This window comes from Pteropus medius, unplaced genomic scaffold, assembly GCF_902729225.1.
Source record: "Pteropus medius unplaced genomic scaffold, Ma_sr-lr_union100, whole genome shotgun sequence".
Taxonomy (NCBI): Eukaryota; Metazoa; Chordata; class Mammalia; order Chiroptera; family Pteropodidae; genus Pteropus; species Pteropus medius.
In genome coordinates, this window is record NW_024354500.1 from 31,063,984 (window position 1) to 31,077,251 (window position 13,268).

A 13,268-nucleotide genomic window follows, 5' to 3' on the forward strand; every position below is an offset into this window, starting at 1 on the left:
CTCTGAGCTTTTTCAAATTCCTTGACACATTTGACACTGATCATTGTTCCTTATTTATTTATTTACTTACTTACTTACTTACTTACTTACTTACTTACTTGCTAACAAATGCTTATTGAGTATCTTTTACATGCCAGCACTAGTCTGGGTTGTTGGGATAGATACAGCAATGAACAATATAGATAAAAATATCCCTGCCCTCATAAAGTTTACATTCTTGCAAAATCCATTTGAATTCTTTTACATTTCAGTTCTCCCATTCTTTCTCCAACCTTGCCGACTGTCACTTTTTCCTTTTGAAAATGACCCCTTTATCTCTGAATCATATATCCTCCTTTGGCCAAATTCATCACCTTCTATAGTTTCGAATGTCACCTCTAAACACTCCAAACTCCTACTTGTCTTCTGGGATCCCAGATAGTCTTTCCAATTACCAAGAGAAAGAACCTAGAGTGTTCCCCTACTTCCTGGGGTGAAGGAAGTGGCTATGCTTTCACCATCCCACATTATTTTTCTTAAGTCTCACCAAGGAGGTTTGTTTTCCAGGATTCAGATGGAAAACTCTAAATTCATGTTTTATATAAACAGGGCATATACATTTATGTTTGTTCATATAGCATTCTGTTTATGCCTAAAGCCTGATAAAAATAATTATCTAACTGGATTCAACAAACATGTACTGAAAACCTACAATGAGCAAAACACCGTGTTTGATCTGGGGAGGCAAACGGTGGATTTAGCCTAAAGAGAGGGCAGACGAGTAGAAAGTAGTAAAGAATGAATGGATAATTTGACACCACTTTGAAACAAGGCCAAAGTGTGAACATAGAACATCATACTGATGCCATGATATCTAAGGTTCAAGAAGTATCCAAGCAAAAGACAAACAAGCACAGATTAAGAAGATGACTTTGGAGATGATGAAAGAGGGCCAAATTTGAGAATGGTTTGCAGACAAAAAGAAATGGGGTTTTTGGATTGTGGCTGTGAGGATTAACAGACTATCAGAAGTTAGTGTTCAGGAGATATGTTCCTTAAGAGGAACATTCATATCCTTTGTCAAAAAAAATGAGATAATGGTTGAGAATTTTTGATTTGAAGGGTTAAAGAGACCATAAACTTGATATATGGTGAGACTCTGTGACCAGTGAGATTTCTAGAAATTGAGATGCACCAGACAATTGTCATTGTCACATGCACCATGTTGCTGGTCTTTTTTGTTTTTTTCATGTAAAATATAAAAGATTATTCTTGGTTGGTAGAGTAGACTACCTAAGCCATTTCTTCATCTAACTTTTTAATATTTTAAAAAGCAGGGAATCATTATTATAAAAGAAATAGGGCTTATGAAAGGGTTAAGTATTTTTATTTAGATAGTAACATATTTGATATTTTTATGTAACATTTTCAAAATCTGAAGTACTTCATACTTGAATAAATTTCTGATATTTTTATTCATTTTCACTCAATTATTTTATAAGTCCAAAAACTACAATTTATCCCAATCTTTTAAAAAATTTACATTGTACCATTCCTAACATGTCAACCTTAGAGATTTCTTAAGTCAATTTAGCTTGATATTCCCCTTGAAGCTCAGGAGAGCACCACGCCCCATCCTACAAGAACAACTTATCTTTGTTCTCTGGCACTTTACTATTGTCAAAGCACTTTCACACACATTAAATAATTTCATCCTCACAATGGTCCTGTGAAGAAAGTAAAATGGCCATTCTGATCCCAATTTTACAAGTAAGGAAACTGAGGCTCTGACAAGCTAAGTAAATTGCCCTAATCATGAGGCTAGTAAGTTGGAAAAGTCTTACTCTGAGTTTTCTGACTTCTAGTCTTTTGCTCTTTCCACTATCCTACTGTATCTTCTATCTTTCTGTGTCCCCACTTTCTGTACAGAGGGCCAGAATATGCCTGTTTCTATCAAAAAATAATTATTAGCTGTGGCTTAAACGTACCCTTCATGCTACTTTCATTTTCCATAAATGCCAGCCAAACTGTTCCCAAACCTTATGCATGCACGAAAAGTATGAAAACAAAACCTTATGAGCCAGTGACACAGAGATACTAAAAAAAAAAAAAAAAGTCCAAAGTATATTCGTAGATAAATATGTCAACATTTCTCCTCTCTACATTCCTAGACTTTTTTCCTAATGGGAACTACAGTTCTGGGGAGAATAGAATTTCAGGATCATTGTTCATTGTTCTGTGCCTCATGAAAAGATGGAAAGACATTTATTTCTCTTTCTACACATCTCTTAATGAAGGAGTGCAATAGATGGAAGCCATGTGTCCCTGCCTCCACATTCGCTGTTCTCTTTGCCCATCAAAATGTCAAAGGGTGTAAATATTTTTAAGATTCTTGACACATGTTACGGAATCATGTTGTCAATCATGCTTTGATAGGAAGCTGATTTCTCCAGTAAGGCACGTAACCTATTCTGAAGGCATCTGAAACTTTTTCACAGTAAAATGTGAATATCTGGGAGCCAAATGCTCAAACTTTAGTGAATGAATCGAGAGATGAGGAGATTAGTGGACAACAAAAATATAAGGGGAAAGAGGTGGCATAATCAGATAGCATTAACCTCAAAGGCATAGGAAATTTACACGAGGGTGGCCGAGTAAGCTGCAATGAGTTGGGAAGAAGACTGCAAACTGTCCTCGGGATTCCAACACCCAGGGAATATGGGGAAACTAGCAGCCTGCATTTGGGAAGCACTGTCCTCAGAAACAAGCCAAGCTTCAGGAAGGCAAGGAGATGAAGGGGAAAATGGTAAAAAGGCTGAAAGTATAGAAGAGATTGTTAATAATCACTTTGTGAAGAATTCTAGAGGAAGAACAGGAAGATGATAAAGGAAAGAGGGAGAGGGGTAGAGAGATTGGGTCAGAGGAGAGAAATCATGGGGAACTACTAGGAGTAAGGGAGGAGATAAATAGTTAGCGACTTACATTTTAGTGGTGACCAAGACCAATGGGCGTACCAACTTAAATAAAAATATCTTGATGAGACATCAATGTTGACAACTTGAACAGAAGTGGAACAGCAACTATATGAGTTCCTCTGGATGAAAGGTGGGAAATGAGTATATGGCAGTGGTTTTCAGCCTTAAGTGCACCTTCGAATGTCCTGAAGCATTTTATAAAATGCAGATATCAAGACCCCATTCCTAACCAATTAAATTAGAATCTTGGGAATAGACCTAAACACTGGTAGTTTTTGACAACAGTGTTCTTCTTAAGATCCCCAGAAGCAGCCAGCATTGAGAACCTTTCATAAACTACAGGGGTTCTTAAAGTTAGCCAGAACTACCAGCTTCATTGTAACCTGGGAACTGGTTAGAAATGCAAATTCTCAGGCATTGCCCCAAACTTACTGGATCATAAATCTGGGATGGGGCCCCCGCAATCCATGTTTTAACAAGCCCTCTGGGTGATTCTGATGCTTGCTAAAGCTTAAGAATCACTGGTATATGGAGTTGTGCTGGGAGTGGGGCTTCCTGCTATACAAAGGCTATGTCTATAAATATTGCTATGTCTATAAATACCCTTCATGGTCCACAGAAGTGTTGTTTCCATCAGCACTGTATGAGAATTCTCACTGCCAAAATCTTTTTACATGTGATTTTTGGCAACCTGATAGAGAAGGAAAAAAAATTGCCTTAAGAATGAACATTTTTCATATGCTTACAGTTAACATAAAATTTGCATATTACAGTTCAAACTCATTTCTTCGATTTTAGTCTAAAATAAAAATAGATACCAGCCAGTTGTTAGTGAGTGGAGGGGTAAACACAGCAAAGAATTGCAAGGGAGAGTTACAAAGGCTCCATCTAGCCTGCTTTATGAAGAATCATAGGGTAAAGATAGCATTTTAGTTAATAACTAAATATATGAATATATACAATAACATTTGTCCGTGGTCTCTATTTTTATAAAAAGAGAAAGGGAACCACTCTCAAAAAAAAAAAAAAAAAAAAAACTGAGGGAAAGAAAACTAAGAAGAGTAAATTTCTTAAACTAAACAAGTTTAAATATTGGCTGTATATGAATAAAACACACACAGAAATGTGGTATATATTTCCTGAAAATGTTAGCTGTTAAGTGGAAGGGATTGTGTTTCTGTATTCTTTTAACTAGAACTTGGCATATTCGGGGTGGTCCATAAGTTTTAAATAATAACAATTTGCTTTCCAATCTGGCCTCATTTAGCTTCCTTTTTCCCTGTAACATCTCAACTTTCTCCCAGTGCTTAGTTGGCAATTCACTCCAAAAAGAAAGAAATAGGGAGGGAGGAAGGGAGAGAGAGAGAAAGAAAGAGTAAACATAAGGAAGCTAAGAGTAATTGTATTTAGAAAAAAAGCAAAATAAAACAGCTTCTTCAAGGTTGGACTCACCTAACAAATAAGTCCTTTATACAGAAAAAAAAAATCTTCTCACTTCAACATACAGACCATTAATACGTATCTTTATTTCTGCTTACCTAGACTAGTAACTGTTTCCTTCCTCCTTTTAGAGCATTCTGCTGCAAGATTAACTTTCTTATAGCATAATTCAAAAGCTCTCAGTAGCCTATGTCCCACTGCTACCCCATAAAGTACAAACAAGATGTTTACCAGGCACAGGTCACAGAGAATCAGCTCTGGGGAAACTGCAGAAGAGGGAAGAATGCGTTTATCTTAAAAACTGAGAAATCCTTGGAGAGACTGAAAGCCATCATAAACTTTGGGTGGAGAGGCATGCAAAGATGGAATAACAGGTAAGAGAGTGCTGTTAGGTTCTTCTCTGAGTCTCTTTCCGATTTCCTTTGGATCATCTGCCTGCTCCATAACCACTCTGAGTCAGAAGACAGCAACAATAGCCCACAAATGTGGGGGAGACTGACAAGCTGCCCTAAGCACTCACTCCTCTGGTCCTCCTCACCAAGGCCATTTAAGGGATGATGGATCATGTATGAAATAATTGTCTTTTCCCTTTTAAAACTTGAGAGGAGGGAGCAGGAGAGAGGTAGATAGGGTAAAAGGGGTCAAACATGTGGTGAAAGAAAGAAATCTAACTATGGGAAGTGACATTTAAAAAAATAAATAAAAATTTAAAACAATAAAACTTTAGAGAGGAACCCCAATCAGAGGAATGCCTAGTGGAGGGGCAACAGCTGGGAGGTTGACTGCAATTCTGGTGTCTAGAACTCTCTGTCCTGGGGCTTATCTTCTAACCTCTTCTTAAAATCACAGGAAGCAATAAACTAGGGCTGAGCCTTGGCGCTCATCCTGGTACCTGAAAACTCAAGGGGAACATCAGCTCACAGCCATAGTACCTGAGGTTAGAACCACTATAGTAGGAAAACCACAAACTAAACAACATATAGCATACTAAGCCAAAATATTGGAACAAATAGATTAAGAGTTTGAAATAAACACAACCAATGTTGTCAAAAGACATTGGTAATATGAAGCAGGAAAAAGATTTTTAAAAAGAGTCAAATGGGAAGATAAAGTATTAAAAGAAAAACTTGAAAAAAAGTAAATTGGAGATTTAGGAAGCTCAATATAGCCAAAGGATAAATTGTAAAACTAAAAGAGCAGACTGAGGAAATCTCCCAGGAGGAAGAAAAAAGGATAAATAGATAAATATGGAAACAAAAAGTTAAGCAGCATGAAGGATAAAAGCAGACATACTGATGACAAAATACCAAAAATAGGAATCCAAAAAGAGAAAAAAATAAAAAGAGGGAAAAATATTTAAGGAAATTATAAAAATAAATATTTCCAAATTAAAGGAAGATGAAAGAACTCAGATGGAAATAATTGGGTGCCGAATAAGAGAGATTAAGAACCCAGATACAGTATTGGGAAATTTAAGTGCATCAAAAAGAAAGAGAAAATTCTAAGAGCTTCCAGAGAAAAAGAGCATATCTCCTAGAGAAGTACAATAAGTAGATTGGGATCAGATTTCTTAACAGCAAAACTTGATCCAAATAGGATTTTCCAGATATCATTCTGTTATTGATTTCTAATTTTATTTCACTGTGGAATTTGTATGACTTGAATCCTTTTAAATTTATTGAGACATCTTATTCAGCAGACACTTCACCAAAGAAAATATATAGATGGCAAATAAGCACACAGAAAAGATGCTCAGCATGATTGGTCATTAGGGGAATGCATATTAAGCTAGAATGAAATACTTCCACACAGCAACCATACCAAGTGTTGCCAAGGAAGTAGAGGAACTGGAACTCTCATTTCTGCTAGTTGGAATGTGAAATCCTTTAACAACTTTGAAAAATAGTTTGGCAGTTTCTTAAAAAGTTAAACATACACTACCATATGACCCAGCCATTCCACTCCATTGTATTATTCAAGGAAAAAGAAAATGTATGTTCATACAAAGGCTTATACAGAAATGTTCATAGCAAATTTACTTGTAATAGCCCAAACTGGAAACAATCCAAACGTCCATTAATAGGTGAGTAGATAAACTGCAGTATATTCCTAAAAAGGAATACTACTCAACAATTAAAAAGAATGAACTACTAATACACTCAATAACATAAATGATCTTCAAAATAATTATGTAAAACAAGGCAAACAACAAAAGAGTACATACTATTTGATATATTCATATAAACTTCAGGAAAATGCATACTGTGATAAAAAGCAAATCAGTGGTTGCATGAAAATAGAGACAGGAAAAAATGGGCAGGAAAGGGTAGGAGAACAGGATAAAACTTTTTGTGGTGATGAATATGGTGATGTTTCACAAATGTTTACAACATATGCTAAAACATTAAAATGTACACTTTAAATAGGTGCAGTTTATTGTATGTCAGTCATATCTCCAAAAAAAGCTGCTAAGAATGAAAAAGGATACGGAAAATAAAATTTTTGTTTGAAAAAGATATATGACATATGAACCCAATTTTTTTAAATTAAATTTATTGAGATAACATTGGTTAATAACATTATGTAAGTTTCAGGGATACAACTTTTATAAAATATCATCTGTATATTCCATTAAAAAAGAAATAAAGATAGAGAAAATAAATATATATATATATATTTATAATAATCTGGAACAAAACTTCTAGATAGTATCAACAGAGTGGTAGAGAGGAGAAGCTAAAGGGATGGGAGATGGGAGATGTCAGTTGGAGTCCAGTCAAGAGGCGGAATCACAAAGCTATTGTTAACAGAGAGAATTTAACATAATTAAGGAACTATCAGCCAGGTTTTAAAGAACTGAAAAATCAAAAAGGGAAACATTGTCACCACGACTGCCCCTCTTTTCTCCAGTATGGCAGTTTGTTCTAGTAGCAATAGTTGATTCCAGTTTTCAGTGTTCACAGTGTTCCCACAGCCAGCCTCAACCCACCCTTTAGAGAGAGATGCCCACTCTTCAGAGGTCCCAGTCCAGCTCTACAGGGCTCCTCTTCCAAATTTATAGATTTTAATAATTTCAATCTCTTCTAATATTCTGCAGAAATATTGGGGGAAATAAGAACACCACTTATTTAAGAAATAATTAAGAAATTTTCACTACTTTTTAAGCAAGATAATAGCATTACAATTGTTTCTTTTAAAAAAAAAAGTCCTTATCTTTTAAGGATTCATACTGAAATATTTACGGATGAAATGATATGATGTCTGTCATTTGCTTCAAAATGACTTGAGGGGAGGGACTGTTAAAATAGGCTGGGCTATAGATAAAACAAGATTAGACATGAATTGACAATTATTACAAATGGATAATACATAGTTAATTATAATATTCTACTTTTTTAATGCTTGAAATTGTCCACATAAAGAATATTTCAAAAGCATACACACAATTGTATTTATATAATAAAAACACATACAAAAGAGTACAAATATCAAGTGCATTGGTGGGAGTGGGAAGGGATTAGAAGTGGGAATAAAAGAAAATTAAAATGAATGAATGAGTAAATGAATGAAATCGAAGAGTCTTGCACAGATCAATGGCAAAACTATGCTATAACCCCTACGAAGTACTCGCTGACTAATGGAACTAGGAGAATGGAACATGACTGAGAAGCAGGAGATGACCAGATGTAACTAGACAAAGAGTTGCCATCTGTGGCGATGCCACCAGCACCAGAGGTGAGGAAGAGTACCAACACTCTCTGGAAATGCTACAGGTAATAGGGAAGGGATGGGGAAAAGAAAGATCACTGACCCCAATGTCCTCAGAACCAACAGCTGACTTTGGAGGAGAACTCTGGGCCCAGTGCCTTTGTTCCCTTATGGAGCTGGAAAAAGCAGGTGTCAGAGGGATGTCTGGAGAGCCGGAAGTGGAGAGGCAGGGTGATGAACATCTGCATTTGAACTGGGATTCTGCCATTTCCTAGTTATGACTTTGAAAAATTCACTTAAATTTTCAAAAGTTTGCTTTTTTTCAACTGCTGAATGGAGATATTATTGCTCACCTCATATGGTTGTTGTGAGAATTGAATGAGAGGATGCTTAAGAGTTTGAACACAGAGACAGACACACGCTATGGCTTCAAGTAATGGAACTCAGCCTCCGTCATTATTCGATCCTGGCCTTGAATTAGATGAATCAGCCTCCTTGATCTTTTCCTGTCTTGTAGTAGGATCATCTACCCAATTTCTTCCCAAACAATGAGATAGCATATCTTAAATATGCAAAACTATAGTGTTTTTAATTTTTACCGTAAGCCCTAATCAAAGAAATATTGTTCTGCTCCTGCTGTACCCTCATAGACTCAATTTGTGTATTGAGACACTCTGCAAGCTTTCTCATAAGATAAAGGATGCTCCTCTTACTCTCTGTGCTACCAGGACCTAAGCCCCAGTTGGAGACTACTTGAAATACCTCAGATATGGTTTTAGAAATAAGATGGTAAATGGGCCTTATTAATAATATCTATAAAGAATTTTCTTCTATAGAGAATTTTTCAAGGCACTTTCATATATGTTATGTTGTTTAACCCTCACAAGAACTGTGAGATGGGGCCAGAATTATAATTATTTCCAGTTTTTTTCTTACTTTTTTCTTTAATTTTTTCCCCCCAGAGCCCAGGCTAAGGTTAATTTATTGGCTCAAAGTCATATCAATGACACACTAATATTCGAAGGAATAAATGAGTGAGTTAATGAATGAGCTAGTAAGTAATCCAAGGGACTAATCCATGCTGTGTCTATTTTCTTCCTTTCCTTTCCCTTTCTCCCCTTCTTTCATTTTTTTTCTCTATTCTTTTTTCCTCTCTCCCTCTTTCTGGTAACTTCTCATAATCTACACCAGTTTTTATGTCCTTCCTCTGAGACTCTGGAATGCAATACTAACGCAATTACTAAACGCAATTACTAAACTACGAGCCTCAGAGAAAACAAAACAGAATAGCCATTGTTTTTTTATTATTTCAACAGTGTTCTTTCTAAGTACAGTTAAATGAAATGCAGATTTCATTAATCATGCAACAACGTGTTACCTGAATTGAGTTGTTAACTGACTTTAAATGTTTTCAGGCTTACGTTGGCATTTCTTGTGCCTTTTAAATAAACTACCATATATAATTATCTGACTATAAAACAGCCCTAAAACTGTATAAACTAGACATAACTTGAAAACTATAACTTGGAAACCTCTACACATATCATTTTACTTAAAATGTGATGACTCTGAATCTCCTTTTCACATCTAGAAAATACAAAAATGGATAAAAGAGAGAAAACTGTTGTTGAGGATTTCATCTTCAAGCAGAACTTATGTTGTTTTCTTATGAGGGGAAATAAAACAGGAATTATAAGCAACTCTGGATGTAATATAATTAATGTGGGTTAAATTAATTACTTCTTACAAATTTGACATCATAAATTGAACAAAATTTCTGGAAAACAAGACTATTTGTACTTTTTCTCTCTTGCTTTACATTCTAGCACACTGCCCTGTGCTAGGAACTTTATATCAATATGGTCTACTGCAGAATATTATAGTGTAATATTAGTAAAAGCATGCCATTGATTATTGTTTTCATCTCAAGTAAATTGTGAAAAAAAAATCTTAACCATATAATGAGTCAATTTAATCAACAGACTTAAAATATCAAATCAAATATTCTTTGACATTTTGACACATTTTGTCTTTCTAAATAAATCCTATCATAAATTTCTCAAAAACCCTTTAGGCTTTAGAAATTGTTTAAATATTATGTTTCTAAGGATCTGTAGACTTTTAACAGACACTAGGAATTATCAAAGTTACCTGAAGCAGCATTCCTCAACCTTTTGGCACCGAGAACCGGTACTCCTATGAGAATCTAATGCCTTCAATGACCTGAGGTGGAGCTGAGGGAGTGATGCTAGCACGGGGTAGCCACTGTAAATACAGATGAAGTTTCCTTCTTATCTCCCACTGCTCACCTCCTCCTGTGCTGCCCAGTTCCTAACAGGCCACGGACCTGTACCGATCCATGGCCCAGGGTTTGGGGACCCCTGACCTAAAGCATCTGTCTTTCAATAACCTTTCACACTGATTATCTCATTTTTAAGGAATTGAAGAAGGAAGCTATATGCCCAACCCGAAGGAAAAGGTGGAACGAATTCTCTCTACTTGAACAGACAGATTTTATCCCCAGCTGGAGCAAAGGAAAATTCTCTAGAGCTGGCAGATTTTTCAGCCTGTGAAATCACAGCATTGGTAACTAAATCATTAGCAAAACTAACCAGAAAGACAGTCTGGCACATGTAAATCATCATGATAACAATAGGCACCCTCTATTACTTTCAAATTGGCATCTAAAATGATGGAGTTTATTTTCTTGTTTATTATCCATCTTCTCCCTCTAGCAGAAAAACTCCATGAGAACAGAAATGTTGTCCTTCCTATTCACCCAGTATCCCCAGCACCAAGAACAAGACCAGCACTCGTAAATACTTGTTAAATAATCAAGCCCAATTTTAATACAATTGGCAGAGAATTGCCTTAGTTATATAATCATGGAATGTTATACATTGTCCAAACTTCTAAAAGTTCTTTTTAGCCCAGATCAACATTGGTACTAATTTCACAGTCAGTTTATGGATATATTTAATCCATGTTATTAAACATTAAAAAACATCTGTACAAGAGTTTTTAGCCACTTGTCTTGCATAGTAGAAACAAGATAGTACCTAAATCTAACTCCAAGAATAATCTTACCTTCAAGGACACATTCTCACATTCAAGGTTTTAGCTTTTGGAAGCACCATTGCAATCTAATGACTCAGAAATCCTACTGAATTTTCCCATCACACTGAGCAGAAGTCCAGGATTGTCTGTGCCCCTGACCTTGCTGAGGGCAGTGCAAGCAACGATTAGTTCCTTCTATGTGAAAATGGTTCACAGTCTCTCACAATAGCTGTATTTGGTTCTCCCACACAGAAAAAAAGGGCTTTGCTGTGTACTTTAGAGACAATTCTGGACAGAGAATTTTCATTTTCAATACCATGAATTTTAGTGAATGATATTACTAATATCATTCACTAAATCATTCACTAATATCATTTACTAAAAAGGAGTGGCCTGTTTTACACCCGTGGATTTACTCTAGTGATCATACTTAGTGAGGATTTTCCTTTAAAAAGAAATAATCTCTTGAGGGTCTTCTAGCTATAGTAAGTCCTACGCCTATTCTTCAGGTAATTGGTGTTCAACCTCTGCCTTTTGGTCTTCTTCGATTTCTTCCTCCATCAGCACATGACATAAGTATTATTCTAAAACCTCAAAATTATGGACAAAGAAATCAAAGGGTATAAAGAAAGAAATAGAAATGTATAAAAAACTTTAAAATGTCATCAAGTTCAAGAGTTTCTCTTTTAAAGACTTGAACCAGTAAAGATAACTATCTTATTTTGAAAGTCTCTACTAAATAGAAATTGCACCATCGTTCTTGGGGCAAGAAGATCCAGATATGCAGTCAAAAGACCTGGGTTTAAGTGCAGTTTTTATCATTCAACTTGTCTTTAGCTCAGTTTTCTCATCTCTAAAATGAGTTGGATTAAAATTCTACAAGAGTACATAATCCAGTTGTGAAAATGGGGCATATATATTAAGATATTATATTATATTGCATTACATTATCTATAATATTAAGGTAGCTTACTTATTAAGACCTGCAGGTAGAAGGTCAGATACGGATACTGTCAGGAAAGACCTTGTGAGGAGGAGACGGGGCGAACTTGGGCAATTGAGCCTTCACCCCCATGAGAAGGAACACTGACTGCACCGCACACCACAAGTCAGCTCCTCTACCCAGAGAAGAAAGTCACTTCCTGGGCCAGGTTTCCTTTTTAATTTACTCTTAAAAGACAGTTGACTGAGAATATTTTTTAAAAGAGAATCAGGGGACAACTATCTACTAAACTTCAGCTCTCGAAGAACTGTGTTTGTGATGAAATACTCACTAATCAATATCCATTGCCAAGTGCTGGCAGGGTTGGAGCAATAATGATATGTTCTAACCCCAACTTGGGCTTGTACTAGTGGTGTGACTTTTGGGCAAAACAAGTAACCTCTCAGTCTCAGTTTGCTCCCCTGTAAAATCGCCCCACTGCACAGGTGTGTTATAAGAATAAAATGGGATCAAATATGTGGAAGCTACACCATCATATGCAAATATGAGTTATTAGTGTGCTCATTCTTTGAGTCCAGTTCTTAGAAAGCTTGGAGCATAGAGAGAAAATTGTGAAAGGGCAAATAACATTTATAAAACATATCGAGGCTATCTACTATAATTTTACACATAAGAAATAAAAATTGTTAAGAAAATTAAATAAAATTGTTGATGTGAAGCACAAGATGTGGTATTGGTATATGAGACATGTACATTCCCTCACCCCTTAATTCCACCTTTATTGTCAAAGCAGTCATAAGCCATAAAGGTGTGTTCAAAATTTAGGTATTACTGTTTATGTGGTTTTGTTTTGTTTTTAGTAATATGAGGGAAGTGAAATGAACTTGGACTTTGAAGGCAAACAGACTTGGAATCAAATTCTGGTTCTGCTGTTTACTTGCTGTTTATAAGTATGACCTCTGAGTATGCTTCCTAATCTGTGAACTTCAGCTTCCTCCTCTGTAAAATTGGGTCAGTCCTCATAGTAGTCTTCCCCAACCTTTTTCATTACATTGCACACCTTGAAAATGAGAATATTTCTACTGAAAAAAATGTTTCTGCTTACAGTGAGATGTACCTAGGGGGCTCCAATCACCCAAATCGGGTTCTGCTTCGCCATCACAGGG